Here is a 17,246-nt window from a genome sequence, read left to right on the forward strand (position 1 = left end):
GGGTATGAGTCCGCTAGTGACTATGATGAGGAGACTTTGGCTCTTATTACACGTGACGAACACGGTGGAGACGATTCTGATCATGAGACGCAATACATGGCTCCTGAAGATGCTGACAGGTATGAATGTTTAGTTGCTCAACGTGTTTTGAGTGTGCAGGTTACACAAGCTGAGCAAAATCAGAGGCATAATTTGTTCCATACAAAGGGAGTTGTGAAGGAACGTTCTGTTCGCGTGATCATAGATGGAGGGAGTTGCAACAACTTGGCTAGCATCGAGATGGTGGAGAAGCTATCTCTCACCACAAGACCACATCCACATCCTTACTACATCCAATGGTTCAACAACAGCGGCAAGGTTAAGGTAACACGTACTGTTCGTGTGCATTTTAGTATCTCTACATATGCTGATTATGTTGATTGTGATGTGGTACCGATGCAAGCATGTTCCTTATTACTTGGTAGACCATGGCAATTTGATAAAAATTCTATTCACCATGGTAGAAACAATCAGTATACTCTTGTTCATAAGGATAAAAATATTACTTTGCTTCCTATGACTCCTGATTCCATTTTGAAAGATGATATTAATAGAGCTAATAAAGCAAAACAGGAGAAAACTAAGAGTGAAAATCAGATTGTGGCAAAAGAATTTGAGCAACAAATGCAGCCTAATAATAATAAACAATCTAGTGTTGCTTCTGAAATTAAATTGAAAAGTGCATGTTTACTTGCCACCAAATCTGATATTGATGATCTAGATTTTAGCAAATCTGTTTGCTATGCTTTTGTGTGCAAAGAGGCATTATTTTCATTCGAGGACGTGCCTTCCTCTTTGCCTCCTGCTGTCACTAACATTTTGCAGGAGTTCGCCGACGTCTTTCCACAAGACGTGCCACCGGGATTACCACCTATTCGCGGGATTGAGCATCAAATTGACTTAATTCCCGGTGCATCATTACCCAACCGGGCACCATACCGTACCAATCCAGAGGAGACGAAGGAGATTATGCGTCAAGTACAAGAACTGCTCGACAAAGGTTATATACGCGAATCCCTTAGTCCTTGTGCTGTTCCTATCATTTTAGTGCCGAAAAAGGATGGTACGTCGCGTATGTGCGTTGATTGTAGAGGCATTAATAATATTACTATTCGTTATCGTCATCCTATTCCTAGGCTAGATGATATGCTTGATGAATTGAGTGGCTCTACAATATTCTCCAAAGTTGATTTGCGTAGTGGTTACCATCAAATTCGTATGAAATTGGGAGATGAATGGAAAACAGCATTTAAAACTAAGTTTGGATTATATGAGTGGTTAGTCATGCCTTTTGGGTTAACTAATGCACCTAGTACTTTCATGAGGTTAATGAACGAAGTTTTACGTGCTTTCATTGGACGATTTGTGGTAGTTTACTTTGATGACATATTGATTTATAGCAAATCTTTGGAGGAACATTTGGAACATTTACGTGCTGTTTTTATTGCTCTACGTGATGCACGTTTGTTTGGAAACCTTGGAAAGTGCACCTTTTGCACCGACCGAGTATCTTTTCTTGGCTATGTTGTTACTCCACAGGGAATTGAAGTTGATAAAGCCAAGATTGAAGCTATTGAGAGCTGGCCGCAACCCAAAACGGTCACACAAGTGAGGAGTTTCCTTGGCCTCGCTGGTTTCTATAGGCGTTTTGTGAGAGATTTCAGCACCATTGCTGCACCTCTCAACGAGCTTACAAAGAAGGATGTGCCTTTTGTTTGGGGTACCGCACAGGAAGAAGCCTTCACGGTATTGAAAGATAAGTTGACACATGCTCCTTTACTCCAACTTCCTAATTTCAATAAGACTTTTGAGCTTGAATGTGATGCTAGTGGAATTGGATTAGGAGGTGTGTTATTACAAGATGGAAAACCTGTTGCATACTTTTCTGAAAAATTGAGTGGGCCTAGTCTGAACTATTCTACTTATGATAAAGAATTATATGCTCTTGTTCGGACCTTAGAAACATGGCAACATTATTTATGGCCCAAGGAATTTGTTATACATTCTGATCATGAATCTTTGAAACACATTAAAAGTCAAGCAAAACTGAACCGTCGACATGCTAAATGGGTTGAATTCATTGAGACTTTCCCTTATGTGATTAAACACAAGAAGGGTAAAGAAAATGTTATTGCTGATGCCTTGTCTCGTCGTTATACTATGCTTTCACAACTTGACTTTAAAATATTTGGTTTGGAGACCATCAAGGATCAATATGTTAATGATGCTGAATTTAAAGATGTATTGCAGAATTGTAAGGAAGGGAGAACTTGGAACAAGTTCGTTCTTAACGATGGATTTGTGTTTCGTGCTAACAAGCTATGCATTCCAGCTAGCTCCGTTCGTCTTTTGTTGTTGCAGGAGGCGCATGGAGGAGGATTAATGGGACACTTTGGCGTCAAGAAGACGGAGGATATACTTGCTACACATTTCTTTTGGCCAAAGATGAGACGGGATGTTGAGCGTTTTGTTGCTCGCTGCACTACATGTCAAAGAGCTAAGTCACGACTCAATCCTCATGGTTTATATATGCCTTTGCCTGTACCTAGTGTTCCTTGGGAGGATATATCTATGGACTTTGTTTTAGGTTTACCTAGAACAAAGAAGGGGAGGGATAGCATATTTGTTGTCGTGGATAGGTTCTCGAAAATGGCACACTTTATACCATGTCATAAAAGCGATGATGCTGTTAATGTTGCTGATTTGTTCTTTCGTGAAATTATTCGCTTACATGGTGTGCCAAATACTATTGTTTCAGATCGTGATACTAAATTTCTTAGCCACTTTTGGAGATGTTTATGGGCTAAGTTGGGGACTAAGCTGCTTTTTAGTACTACTTGTCACCCCCAAACTGATGGACAAACTGAAGTAGTCAATAGAACATTGTCTACTATGCTTAGGGCTGTTTTGAAGAATAACAAGAAAATGTGGGAAGAATGCTTGCCTCATATTGAATTTGCTTATAATCGTTCATTGCATTCTACTACTAAGATGTGCCCTTTTGAAATTGTGTATGGTTTCCTACCTCGTGCACCTATTGATTTGTTGCCTCTTCCATCTTCGGAGAAGGTTAATTTTGATGCTAAAGAACGTTCTGAATTGATTTTAAAAATGCATGAGTTAACTAAGGAAAACATTGAGCGTATGAATGCTAAATATAAACTTGCTGGAGATAAGGGTAGAAAACATGTTGTGTTTGCACCTGGAGATCTTGTTTGGTTACATTTGCGTAAAGATAGATTTCCTAATCTGCGCAAATCAAAGCTAATGCCACGTGCTGATGGTCCTTTTAAGGTTTTAGAGAAAATAAATGATAATGCATATAAACTTGAGCTACCTGCAGATTTTGGGGTTAGTCCCACTTTTAATATTGCAGATTTGAAGCCTTATTTGGGTGAGGAAGATGAGCTTCCGTCGAGGACGACTTCATTTCAAGAAGGGGAGGATGATGAGGACATCAATACCATTGTTACACCCACAGCCCCTACTGTTACATATACCGGACCAATTACTAGAGCTCGCGCACGCCAATTAAATTACCAGGTACTTTCGTTTCTTGGTAATGATTCTAATGTTCATGAGATTATGATGCTGCCTAAATTGGATACATTTGTTTTGCTTTCAAATGAAGGGCCTAGCTTGGAGAAGGATGAACATTGGAGCAAGAACACGCATGAAGTTGATGGCATGCGCAAGGGGATCAAGAACGGAGTTACAAGTGATGATTTCAGGACTTTGAAGCCGCCATAAGGAGTGCATGAAGCCATGGACGAAATATACAAGATGCCACTTCATAATATTCGTCCATAGGCTATTCTAGGTGCTGCGTCACCTTATTAATGGGCCAGGCCCATGTAATTTCGAAATACTTAAGTATAGGCTATTTTTAGAGTCCGTATGTGTGGGGAAACCAGAGTTAGGGTTGGTTTCGGACCCCACCCTCAAGGGCCACGAAATTCCCCTCTCTTCCTCCATATATACAGCCCTTAGGGCGTCGTTTAGACTTTGGGTTTTGTTTAGATTAAAAGTTCGCCGTAGCTGCAACTTCGCGTACTTCGTTTGTGTCCAACGACCAGACCAAGACGTCACAGAACCCCACCTTGATCAATAAAGCTTTCATCTTATATTCGCAATATCCAGATTGCAATCTCAGTTTCTTGCTTGTTCTTCGTTTGCTCGCAGGAAACAGGCCCTCGTGGTCAGGTTGATCGTGCTCCGGCGTGGTCAATAACCCCTCGGAAGTTGGTTTAGCGATTGCTAAGGCGCGACGTCTCGCACGATCGTAGTCGGATCGTCAAGGTCGACTCCCACAGAAAACGATAGCCACCATCTCATCGAAACATCGGGACACCTTTGCCTCTATCACAGCCCTCCGCTGAGCGAGCCGTGTCCCTCTTCAGTCGGGCCAAACTGCTGGTGCTGCTGTTGATACTTCTGTGGCTCCTACTGCTGATGTGGAGGAGGATGATTATGTGGGAGATTATGAGGATGAGGTTGATCAAAATCAGAACTACGTGCCACCACCAGCACAGCAACCACCAGGTCATCCACATGCAAATAATGGCAATGGTAGGGCTCACCCTCAGGTACGAGATCATGACCATCTCCCTAAACTAAAATTGAATATTCCACCATTTGAGGGTAGATATGTTCCTGATATATATCTTACTTGGGAGTTAGAAACTGAACAACGATTTACATGTTTACAATATCCCGAGGAGAGACGTGTTCCTGCTGCTGTTTGTGCATTCACTAGTTTTGCATGTGTTTGGTGGTCTAAGCATTGTAGATTATATCCTATTCCAGCTACTTGGGCTGCTTTGAAAACTGCTATGCGTACTCGTTGGGTTCCACCATATTATCAACGTGAATTACTTCAAAAATTGCAGCGCTTAAGACAGGGAAAACATTCTGTAGAAGAATATTATTAGGAATTACAAACTGGCATGATTAGATGTGGTATTGTTGAGGAGAATGAAGCTATGCTTGCACGTTTTATGGGTGGATTAAATAGAGAGATTCAGACGATTCTAGAGTATAAGGAGTATACTAATATCACTCGTTTATTCCATCTTGTTTGTAAAGCTGAACGTGAAGTGCAAGATCGACAGGCATTGGCGCGGACTAACTTTTCTGCAGGTCGACCTTCATCATGGACACCACGTGCATCATCTACTTCCACACGTTCTGCTACACCGGCGCCTCCGTCGGCTGCCACCTCCAACCGTGATACAATAAAGCAGGCACAATCACCACTATCTGCCAAGAGCACACCTTCTGGGCCTGCAAAGAGCTCTTCTTCATCCATGGCATCAACAAGGCAAACACATGATATTATTTGTCGACGTTGCAAGGGTGGAGGTCATTATGTGAGAGAATGCCCATCTAAGCGTGTGATGATTGCTACTGAGGATGGTGGGTATGAGTCCGCTAGTGACTATGATTAGGAGACTTTGGCTCTTATTACACATGAAGAACACGGTGGAGACGATTCTGATCATGAGACGCAATACATGGCTCCTGAAGATGCTGACAGGTATGAATGTTTAGTTGCTCAACGTGTTTTGAGTGTGCAGGTTACACAAGCTGAGCAAAATCAGAGGCATAATTTGTTCCATACAAAGGGAGTTGTGAAGGAACGTTCTGTTCGCGTGATCATAGATGGAGGGAGCTGCAATAACTTGGCTAGCATGGAGATGGTGGAGAAGCTATCTCTCACCACAAGACCACATCCACATCCTTACTACATCCAATGGTTCAACAACAGCGGCAAGGTTAAGGTAACACGTACTGTTCGTGTGCATTTTAGTATCTCTACATATGCTGATTATGTTGATTGTGATGTGGTACCTATGCAAGCATGTTCCTTATTACTTGGTAGACCATGGAAATTTGATAAAAATTCTGTACACCATGGTAGAAACAATCAGTATACTCTTGTTCATAACGATAAAAATATTACTTTGCTTCCTATGACTCCTGATTCCATTTTGAAAGATGATATTAATAGAGCTAATAAAGCAAAACAGGAGACAAATAAGAGTGAAAATCAGATTGTGGCAAAAGAATTTGAGCACCAAATGAAGCCTAATAATAAACCATCTACTGTTGTTTCTGAAATTAAATTGAAAAGTGCATGTTTACTTGCCACCAAATCTGATATTGATGAGCTAGATTTTAGCAAATCTGTTTGCTATGCTTTTGTGTGCAAAGAGGCATTATTTTCATTCGAGGACGTGCCTTCCTCTTTGCCCCCTGCTGTCACTAACATTTTGCAGGAGTTCGCTGACGTCTTTCCACAAGATGTGCCACCGGGATTACCACCTATTCGAGGGACTGAGCATCAAATTGACTTAATTCCCGGTGCTTCGCTACCCAACCGTGCACCATACCGTACCAATCCAGAGGAGACGAAGGAGATTATGCGTCAAGTACAAGAACTGCTCGACAAAGGTTATATACGCGAATCCCTTAGTCCTTGTGCTGTTCCTATCATTTTAGTGCCGAAAAAGGATGGTACGTCGCGTATGTGCGTTGATTGTAGAGGCATTAATAATATTACTATTCGTTATCGTCATCCTATTCCTAGGTTAGATGATATGCTTGATGAATTGAGTGGCTCTACAATATTCTCCAAAGTTGATTTGCGTAGTGGATACCATCAAATTCGTATGAAATTGGGAGATGAATGGAAAACAGCATTTAAAACTAAGTTTGGATTATATGAGTGGTTAGTCATGCCTTTTGGGTTAACTAATGCACCTAGTACTTTCATGAGGTTAATGAACGAAGTTTTACGTGCTTTCATTGGACGATTTGTGGTAGTTTACTTTGATGACATATTGATTTATAGCAAATCTTTGGAGGAACATTTGGAACATTTACGTGCTGTTTTTATTGCTCTACGTGATGCACGTTTGTTTGGAAACCTTGGAAAGTGCACCTTTTGCACCGACCGAGTATCTTTTCTTGGCTATGTTGTTACTCCACAGGGAATTGAAGTTGATAAAGCCAAGATTGAAGCTATTGAGAGCTGGCCGCAGCCCAAAACGGTCACACAAGTGAGGAGTTTCCTTGGCCTCGCTGGTTTCTATAGGCGTTTTGTGAGAGATTTCAGCACCATTGCTGCACCTCTCAACGAGCTTACAAAGAAGGATGTGCCTTTTGTTTGGGGTACCGCACAGGAAGAAGCCTTCACGGTATTGAAAGATAAGTTGACACATGCTCCTTTACTCCAACTTCCTAATTTCAATAAGACTTTTGAGCTTGAATGTGATGCTAGTGGAATTGGATTAGGAGGTGTTTTATTACAAGATGGAAAACCTGTTGCATACTTTTCTGAAAAATTGAGTGGGCCTAGTCTGAACTATTCTACTTATGATAAAGAATTATATGCTCTTGTTCGGACCTTAGAAACATGGCAACATTATTTATGGCCCAAGGAATTTGTTATACATTCTGATCATGAATCTTTGAAACACATTAAAAGTCAAGCAAAACTGAACCGTAGACATGCTAAATGGGTTGAATTCATTGAGACTTTCCCTTATGTCATTAAACACAAGAAGGGTAAAGAAAATGTTATTGCTGATGCCTTGTCTCGTCGTTATACTATGCTTTCACAACTTGACTTTAAAATATTTGGTTCGGAGACCATCAAAGATCAATATGTTCATGATGCTGAATTTAAAGATGTATTGCAGAATTGTAAGGAAGGGAGAACTTGGAACAAGTTCGTTCTTAACGATGGATTTGTGTTTCGTGCTAACAAGCTATGCATTCCAGCTAGCTCCGTTCGTCTTTTGTTGTTGCAGGAGGCGCATGGAGGAGGATTAATGGGACACTTTGGCGTCAAGAAGACGGAGGATATACTTGCTACACATTTCTTTTGGCCAAAGATGAGACGGGATGTTGAGCGTTTTGTTTCTTGCTGCACTACATGTCAAAGAGCTAAGTCACGACTCAATCCTCATGGTTTATATATGCCTTTGCCTGTACCTAGTGTTCCTTGGGAGGATATATCTATGGACTTTGTTTTAGGTTTACCTCAAACAAAGAAGGGGAGGGATAGCATATTTGTTGTCGTGGATAGGTTCTCGAAAATGGCACACTTTATACCATGTCATAAAAGCGATGATGCTATTAATGTTGCTGATTTGTTCTTTCATGAAATTATTCGCTTACATGGTGTGCCAAATACTATTGTTTCAGATCGTGATACTAAATTTCTTAGCCACTTTTGGAGATGTTTATGGGCTAAGTTGGGGACTAAGCTGCTTTTTAGTACTACTTGTCACCCCCAAACTGATGGACAAACTGAAGTAGTCAATAGAACATTGTCTACTATGCTTAGGGCTGTTTTGAAGAATAACAAGAAAATGTGGGAAGAATGCTTGCCTCATATTGAATTTGCTTATAATCGTTCATTGCATTCTACTACTAAGATGTGCCCTTTTGAAATTGTGTATGGTTTCCTACCTCGTGCACCTATTGATTTGTTGCCTCTTCCATCTTCAGAGAAGGTTAATTTTGATGCTAAAGAACGTTCTGAATTGATTTTAAAAATGCATGAGTTAACTAAGGAAAACATTGAGCGTATGAATGCTAAATATAAACTTGCTGGAGATAAGGGTAGAAAACATGTTGTGTTTGCGCCTGGAGATCTTGTTTGGTTACATTTGCGTAAAGATAGATTTCCTAATCTGCGCAAATCAAAGCTAATGCCACGTGCTGATGGTCCTTTTAAGGTGTTAGAGAAAATAAATGATAATGCATATAAACTTGAGCTACCTGTAGATTTTGGGGTTAGTCCCACTTTTAACATTGCAGATTTGAAGCCTTATTTGGGTGAGGAAGATGCGTTTCCGTCGAGGACGACTTCATTTCAAGAAGGGGATGATGATGAGGACATCAATACCATTGTTACACCCACAGCCCCTACTGTTACATATACTGGACCAATTACTAGAGCTCGCACACGCCAATTAAATTACCAGGTACTTTCGTTTCTTGGTAATGATTCTAATGTTCATGAGATTATGATGCTGCCTAAATTGGATACATTTGTTTTGCTTACAAATGAAGGGCCTAGCTTGGAGAAGGATGAACATTGGAGCAAGAACACGCATGGAGTTGATGGCATGCGCAAGGGGATCAAGAACGGAGTTACAAGTGATGATTTCAGGACTTTGAAGCCGCCATAAGGAGTGCATGAAGCCTTGGACGAAATATACAAGATGCCACTTCATAATATTCGACCATAGGCTATTCTAGGTGCTGCGTCACCTTATTAATGGGCCAGGCCCATGTAATTTCGAAATACTTAAGTATAGGCTATGTTTAGAGTCCGTATGTGTGGGGAAACAAGAGTTAGGGTTGGTTTCGGACCCCACCCTCAAGGGCCACGAAATTCCCCCCTCTTCCTCCATATATACAGCCCTTAGGGCGTCGTTTAGACTTCGGGTTTTGTTTAGATTAAATGTTCCCCATAGCTACAACTTCGCGTACTTCGTTTGTGTCCAACGACCAGACCAAGACGTCACAGAACCCCACCTTGATCAATAAAGCTTTCATCTTATATTTGCAATATCCCGATTGCAATCTCAGTTTCTTGCTTGTTCTTCGTTTGCTCGCAGGAAACAGACCCTCGTGGTCAGGTTGATCGTGCTCCGGCGTGGTCAATAACCTTCGGAAGTTGGTTTAGCGATTGCTAAGGCGCGACGTCTCGCACGTTCGTAGTCGGATCGTCAAGGTCAACTCCCACAGAAAACGATAGCCACCATCTCATCGAAACATCGGGACACCTTAGCCTCTATCATCTACAATGCTCAGACCACCAAACACATGCAAAACTAGTGAAAGCACAAACAGCAGCAGGAACACGTCTCTCCTCGGGATATTGTAAACATGTAAATCGTTGTTCAGTTTCTAACTCCCAAGTAAGATATATATCAGGAACATATCTACCCTCAAATGGTGGAATATTCAATTTTAGTTTAGGGAGATGGTCATGATCTCGTACCTGAGGGTGAGCCCTACCATTGCCATTATTTGCATGTGGACGACCTGGTGGTTGCTGTGCTGTTGGTGGCACGTAGTTCTGATTTTGGTCAACCTCATCCTCATAATCTCCCACATAATCATCCTCCCCCACATCAGCAGTAGGAGCCACAGAAGTATCAACAGCAGCACCAGCAGTTTGGCCCGACTGAAGAGGGACACGGCTCGCTCGGCGGAGGGCTGTTTCCCGACGTGGAGGTAGTCGGTGTTGTTGCTGTTGTTGCAGAGGTGCGGCAGGAGCAGCCGATGGTGGTGGTGGAAAACGCGACAGCAATTCAGCAAACTTATTATCGAGCTTTGTTTCAAACGTCTTCTCCATGCCATCTATCTTCTCCATGGCCTCTTCAAATCTGTTTATCACATCTTGCACCTGTCCATTCATCATTTGCTGAAACGTATCATGAAGCTCCTTGTTCGTCAAGTTCTCCCAGTCAGTCTCGTCGGCTTGTGATCCTGGCATGGTTAGCAGCAATAGAAACACACAAGAATATGATCCTACCGACTACTAACAAGTGGTGGTGGTGGCGGGTGTCACAAATCCGTCAAGCAAATCTCAAATTCTTACCAGTTCTTACCCAGCAGCAGGCAGTGATCGGCAACCGTTGTAGTCAAAAACTCTCAAAAGCTTGGATAGAGCGATTGCCAGGGAGAGCCAAACGCACGACGCAGATGTATGTGGAGCTGGGAAGGCTTATAGTATGGTAGCAAAAAGGGTCAGCAATAATCAATTCAGAGATGCAAAGTTGAATAAACGCTCAACGACGGTACTGTGCTGGTCCTAGGCTAGACCGTGGTAGAGACGCGAGCCTAGAACACTAACAAAAAGGGTTAGCGCCGTGATTTTGTTAGTGTTCTAGGCTCGCGTCTCTTGCACGGCCTAGCCTAGGACCAGCACAGTACCGTCGTTGAGCGTTTATTCAACTTTGCATCTCTGAATTGATTATTGCTGACCCTTTTTGCTACCATACTATAAGCCTTCCCAGCTCCACATACATATACGTCGTGCGTTTGACTCTCCCTGGCAATCGCTCTATCCAAGCTTTTAAGAGTTTTGACTACAACGGTTGCCGATCACCGCCTGCTGTTGGGTAAGAACTGGTAAGAATTTGAGATTTGCTTGACGGATTTGTGACACCCGCCACCACCACCACTTGTTAGTAGTCTGTAGGATCATATTCTTGTGTGTTTCTATTGCTGCTAACCATGCCAGGATCACAAGCCGACGAGACTGACTGGGAGAACTTGACGAACAAGGAGCTTCATGATACGTTTCAGCAAATGATGAGTGGACAGGTGCAAGATGTGATAAACAGATTTGAAGAGGCCATGGATAAGATAGATGGCATGGAGAAGACGTTTGAAACAAAGCTCGATAACAAGTTTGCTGAATTGCTTTCGCGTTTTCCACCACCACCACCGGCTGCTCCTGCCGCACCTCTGCAACAACAGCAACAACATCGACTACCTCCACGTCGGGAAACAGCCCTCCGCCGAGCGAGCCGTGTCCCTCTTCAGTCGGGCCAAACTGCTGGTGCTGCTGTTGATACTTCTGTGGCTCCTACTGCTGATGTGGAGGAGGATGATTATGTGGGAGATTATGAGGATGAGGTTGATCAAAATCAGAACTACGTGCCACCACCAGCACAGCAACCACCAGGTTGTCCACATGCAAATAATGGCAATGGTAGGGCTCACCCTCAGGTACGAGATCATGACCATCTCCCTAAACTAAAATTGAATATTCCACCATTTGAGGGTAGATATGTTCCTGATATATATCTTACTTGGGAGTTAGAAACTGAACAACGATTTACATGTTTACAATATCCCGAGGAGAGACGTGTTCCTGCTGTTGTTTGTGCATTCACTAGTTTTGCATGTGTTTGGTGGTCTGAGCATTGTAGATTATATCCTATTCCGGCTACTTGGGCTGCTTTGAAAACTGCAATGCGTATTCGTTGGGTTCCACCATATTATCAACGTGAATTACTTCAAAAATTGCAGCGCTTAAGACAGGGAAAAGAATTCTGTAGAAGAATATTATCAGGAATTACAAACTGGCATGATTAGATGTGGTATTGTTGAGGAGAATGAAGCTATGCTTGCACGTTTTATGGGTGGATTAAATAGAGAGATTCAGACGATTCTAGAGTATAAGGAGTATACTAATATCACTCGTTTATTCCATCTTGTTTGTAAAGCTGAACGTGAAGTGCAAGATCGACAGGCATTGGCGCGGACTAACTTTTCTGCAGGTCGACCTTCATCATGGACACCACGTGCATCATCTACTTCCACACGTTCTGCTACACCAGCGCCTCCGTCAGCTGCCACCTCCAACCGTGATACAATAAAGCAGGCACAATCACCACTATCTGCCAAGAGCACACCTTCTGGGCCTGCAAAGAGCTCTTCTTCATCCATGGCATCAACAAGGCAAACACATGATATTATTTGTCGACGTTGCAAGGGTGGAGGTCATTATGCGAGAGAATGCCCATCTAAGCGTGTGATGATTGTTACTGAGGATGGTGGGTATGAGTCCGCTAGTGACTATGATGAGGAGACTTTGGCTCTTATTACACGTGAAGAACACGGTGGAGACGATTCTGATCATGAGACGCAATACATGGCTCCTGAACATGCTGACAGGTATGAATGTTTAGTTTCTCAACGTGTTTTGAGTGTGCAGGTTACACAAGCTGAGCAAAATCAGAGGCATAATTTGTTCCATACAAAGGGAGTTGTGAAGGAACGTTCTGTTCGCGTGATCATAGATGGAGGGAGCTGCAATAACTAGGCTAGCATGGAGATGGTGGAGAAGCTATCTCTCACCACAAGACCACATCCACATCCTTACTACATCCAATGGTTCAACAACAGCGGCAAGGTTAAGGTAACACGTACTGTTCGTGTGCATTTTAGTATCTCTACATATGCTGATTATGTTGATTGTGATGTGGTACCTATGCAAGCATGTTCCTTATTACTTGGTAGACCATGGCAATTTGATAAAAATTCTATACACCATGGTAGAAACAATCAGTATACTCTTGTTCATAACGATAAAAATATTACTTTGCTTCCTATGACTCCTGATTCCATTTTGAAAGATGATATTAATAGAGCTAATAAAGCAAAACAGGAAACAAATAAGAGTGAAAATCAGATTGTGGCAAAAGAATTTGAGCACCAAATGAAGCCTAATAATAAACCATCTACTGTTGTTTCTGAAATTAAATTGAAAAGTGCATGTTTTACTTGCCACCAAATCTGATATTGATGAGCTAGATTTTAGCAAATCTGTTTGCTATGCTTTTGTGTGCAAAGAGGCATTATTTTCATTCGAGGACGTGCCTTCCTCTTTGCCCCCTGCTGTCACTAACATTTTGCAGGAGTTCGCTGACGTCTTTCCACAAGACGTGCCACCGGGATTACCACCTATTCGAGGGATTGAGCATCAAATTGACTTAATTCCCGGTGCTTCGCTACCCAACCGTGCACCATACCGTACCAATCCAGAGGAGACGAAGGAGATTATGCGTCAAGTACAGGAGCTGCTCGACAAAGGTTATATACGCGAATCTCTTAGTCCATGTGCTCTTCCTATTATACTAGTGCCGAAAAAGGATGGTACGTCGCGTATGTGCGTTGATTGTTGAGGCATTAATAATATTACTATTCGTTATCGTCATCCTATTCCTAGGTTAGATGATATGCTTGATGAATTAAGTGGCTCTACAATATTCTCCAAAGTTGATTTGCGTAGTGGATACCATCAAATTCGTATGAAACTGGGTGATGAATGGAAAACAGCATTTAAAACTAAGTTTGGATTATATGAGTGGTTAGTCATGCCTTTTGGGTTAACTAATGCACCTAGTACTTTCATGAGGTTAATGAACGGAGTTTTACGTGCTTTCATTGGACGATTTGTGGTAGTTTACTTTGATGGCATATTGATTTATAGCAAATCTTTGGAGTAACATTTGGAACATTTACGTGCTGTTTTTATTGCTCTACGTGATGCACGTTTGTTTGGAAACCTTGGAAAGTGCACCTTTTGCACCGACCAAGTATCTTTTCTTGGCTATGTTGTTACTCCACAGGGAATTGAAGTTGATAAAGCCAAGATTGAAGCTATTGAGAGTTGGCCGCAGCCCAAAACGGTCACACAAGTGAGGAGTTTCCTTGGCCTCGCTGGTTTCTATAGGCGTTTTGTGAGAGATTTCAGCACCACTGCTGCACCTCTCAACGAGCTTACAAAGAAGGATGTGCCTTTTGTTTGGGGTACCGCACAGGAAGAAGCTTTCACGGTATTGAAAGATAAGTTGACACATGCTCCTTTACTCCAACTTCCTAATTTCAAAAAGACTTTTGAGCTTGAATGTGATGCTAGTGGAATTGGATTAGGAGGTGTGTAATTACAAGATGGAAAACCTGTTGCATACTTTTCTGAAAAATTGAGTGGGCCTAGTCTGAACTATTCTACTTATGATAAAGAATTATATGCTCTTGTTCGGACCTTAGAAACATGGCAACATTATTTATGGCCCAAGGAATTTGTTATACATTCTGATCATGAATCTTTGAAACACATTAAAAGTCAAGCAAAACTGAACCGTAGACATGCTAAATGGGTTGAATTCATTGAGACTTTCCCTTATGTGATTAAACACAAGAAGGGTAAAGAAAATGTTATTGCTGATGCCTTGTCTCGTCGTTATACTATGCTTTCACAACTTGACTTTAAAATATTTGGTTTGGAGACCATCAAAGATCAATATGTTCATGATGCTGAATTTAAAGATGTACTGCAGAATTGTAAGGAAGGGAGAACTTGGAACAAGTTCGTTCTTAACGATGGATTTGTGTTTCGTGCTAACAAGCTATGCATTCCAGCTAGCTCTGTTCGTCTTTTGTTGTTGCAGGAGGCGCATGGAGGAGGATTAATGGGACACTTTGGCGTCAAGAAGACGGAGGATATACTTGCTACACATTTCTTTTGGCCAAAGATGAGACGGGATGTTGAGCGTTTTGTTGCTCGCTGCACTACATGTCAAAGAGCTAAGTCACGACTCAATCCTCATGGTTTATATATGCCTTTGCCTGTACCTAGTGTTCCTTGGGAGGATATATCTATGGACTTTGTTTTAGGTTTACCTCAAACAAAGAAGGGGAGGGATAGCATATTTGTTGTCGTGGATAGGTTCTCGAAAATGGCACACTTTATACCATGTCATAAAAGCGATGATGCTGTTAATGTTGCTGATTTGTTCTTTCGTGAAATTATTCGCTTACATGGTGTGCCAAATACTATTGTTTCAGATCGTGATACTAAATTTCTTAGCCACTTTTGGAGATGTTTATGGGCTAAGTTGGGGACTAAGCTGCTTTTTAGTACTACTTGTCACCCCCAAACTGATGGACAAACTGAAGTAGTCAATAGAACATTGTCTACTATGCTTAGGGCTGTTTTGAAGAATAACAAGAAAATGTGGGAAGAATGCTTGCCTCATATTGAATTTGCTTATAATCGTTCATTGCATTCTACTACTAAGATGTGCCCTTTTGAAATTGTGTATGGTTTCCTACCTCGTGCACCTATTGATTTGTTGCCTCTTCCATCTTCAGAGAAGGTTAATTTTGATGCTAAAGAACGTTCTGAATTGATTTTAAAAATGCATGAGTTAACTAAGGAAAACATTGAGCGTATGAATGCTAAATATAAACTTACTGGAGATAAGGGTAGAAAACATGTTGTGTTTGCGCCTGGAGATCTTGTTTGGTTACATTTGCGTAAAGATAGATTTCCTAATCTGCGCAAATCGAAGCTAATGCCACGTGCTGATGGTCCTTTTAAGGTGTTAGAGAAAATAAATGATAATGCATATAAACTTGAGCTACTTGTAGATTTTGGGGTTAGTCCCACTTTTAACATTGCAGATTTGAAGCCTTATTTGGGTGAGGAAGATGCGCTTCCGTCGAGGACGACTTCATTTCAAGAAGGGGATGATGATGAGGACATCAATACCATTGTTACACCCACAGCCCCTACTGTTACATATACTGGACCAATTACTAGAGCTCGCGCACGCCAATTAAATTACCAGGTACTTTCGTTTCTTGGTAATGATTCTAATGTTCATGAGATTATGATGCTGCCTAAATTGGATACATTTGTTTTGCTTACAAATGAAGGGCCTAGCTTGGAGAAGGATGAACATTGGAGCAAGAACACGCATGGAGTTGATGGCATGCGCAAGGGGATCAAGAACGGAGTTACAAGTGATGATTTCAGGACTTTGAAGCCGCCATAAGGAGTGCATGAAGCCTTGGACGAAATATACAAGATGCCACTTCATAATATTCGTCCATAGGCTATTCTAGGTGCTGCGTCACCTTATTAATGGGCCAGGCCCATGTAATTTCGAAATACTTAAGTATAGGCTATTTTTAGAGTCCGTATGTGTGGGGGAACAAGAGTTATGGTTGGTTTCGGACCCCACCCTCAAGGGCCACAAAATTCCCCCCCTCTTCCTCCATATATACATCCCTTAGGGCGTCGTTTAGACTTTGGGTTTTGTTTAGATTAAAAGTTCGCCATAGCTGCAACTTCGCGTACTTCGTTTGTGTCCAACGACCAGACCAAGACGTCACAGAACCCCACCTTGATCAATAAAGCTTTCATCTTATATTCCCAATATCCTGATTGCAATCTCAGTTTCTTGCTTGTTCTTCGTTTGCTCGCAGGAAACAAACCCTCGTGGTCAGGTTGATCGTGCTCCGGCGTGGTCAATAACCCTCGGAAGTTGGTTTAGCGATTGCTAAGGCGCGACGTCTCGCACGTTCGTAGTCGGATCGTCAAGGTCGACTCCCACAGAAAACGATAGCCACCATCTCATCGAAACATCGGGACACCTTAGCCTCTATCAAATAACATACACACAATATGCTCGATATGTGTAAATACAACATGGTATCACACAAAACCCTACGACTCAAAGTATTTATTCAATAGGCTCCGAGGAGCCATATATTACAAACATGGGTCTCATGACCCAGCATTCAAGTCATACAAGCAACAAGCACAGGCAGAAGCATAAACATGTCTGAGTACATACATCTGAAAAGAAAGAAGACTAGAA

Source organism: Triticum urartu, chromosome 2A (genome assembly GCF_056163025.1).
Source record: "Triticum urartu cultivar PI428250 chromosome 2A, HENAU_Tu73, whole genome shotgun sequence".
In the NCBI taxonomy this organism is placed as follows: domain Eukaryota; kingdom Viridiplantae; phylum Streptophyta; class Magnoliopsida; order Poales; family Poaceae; genus Triticum; species Triticum urartu.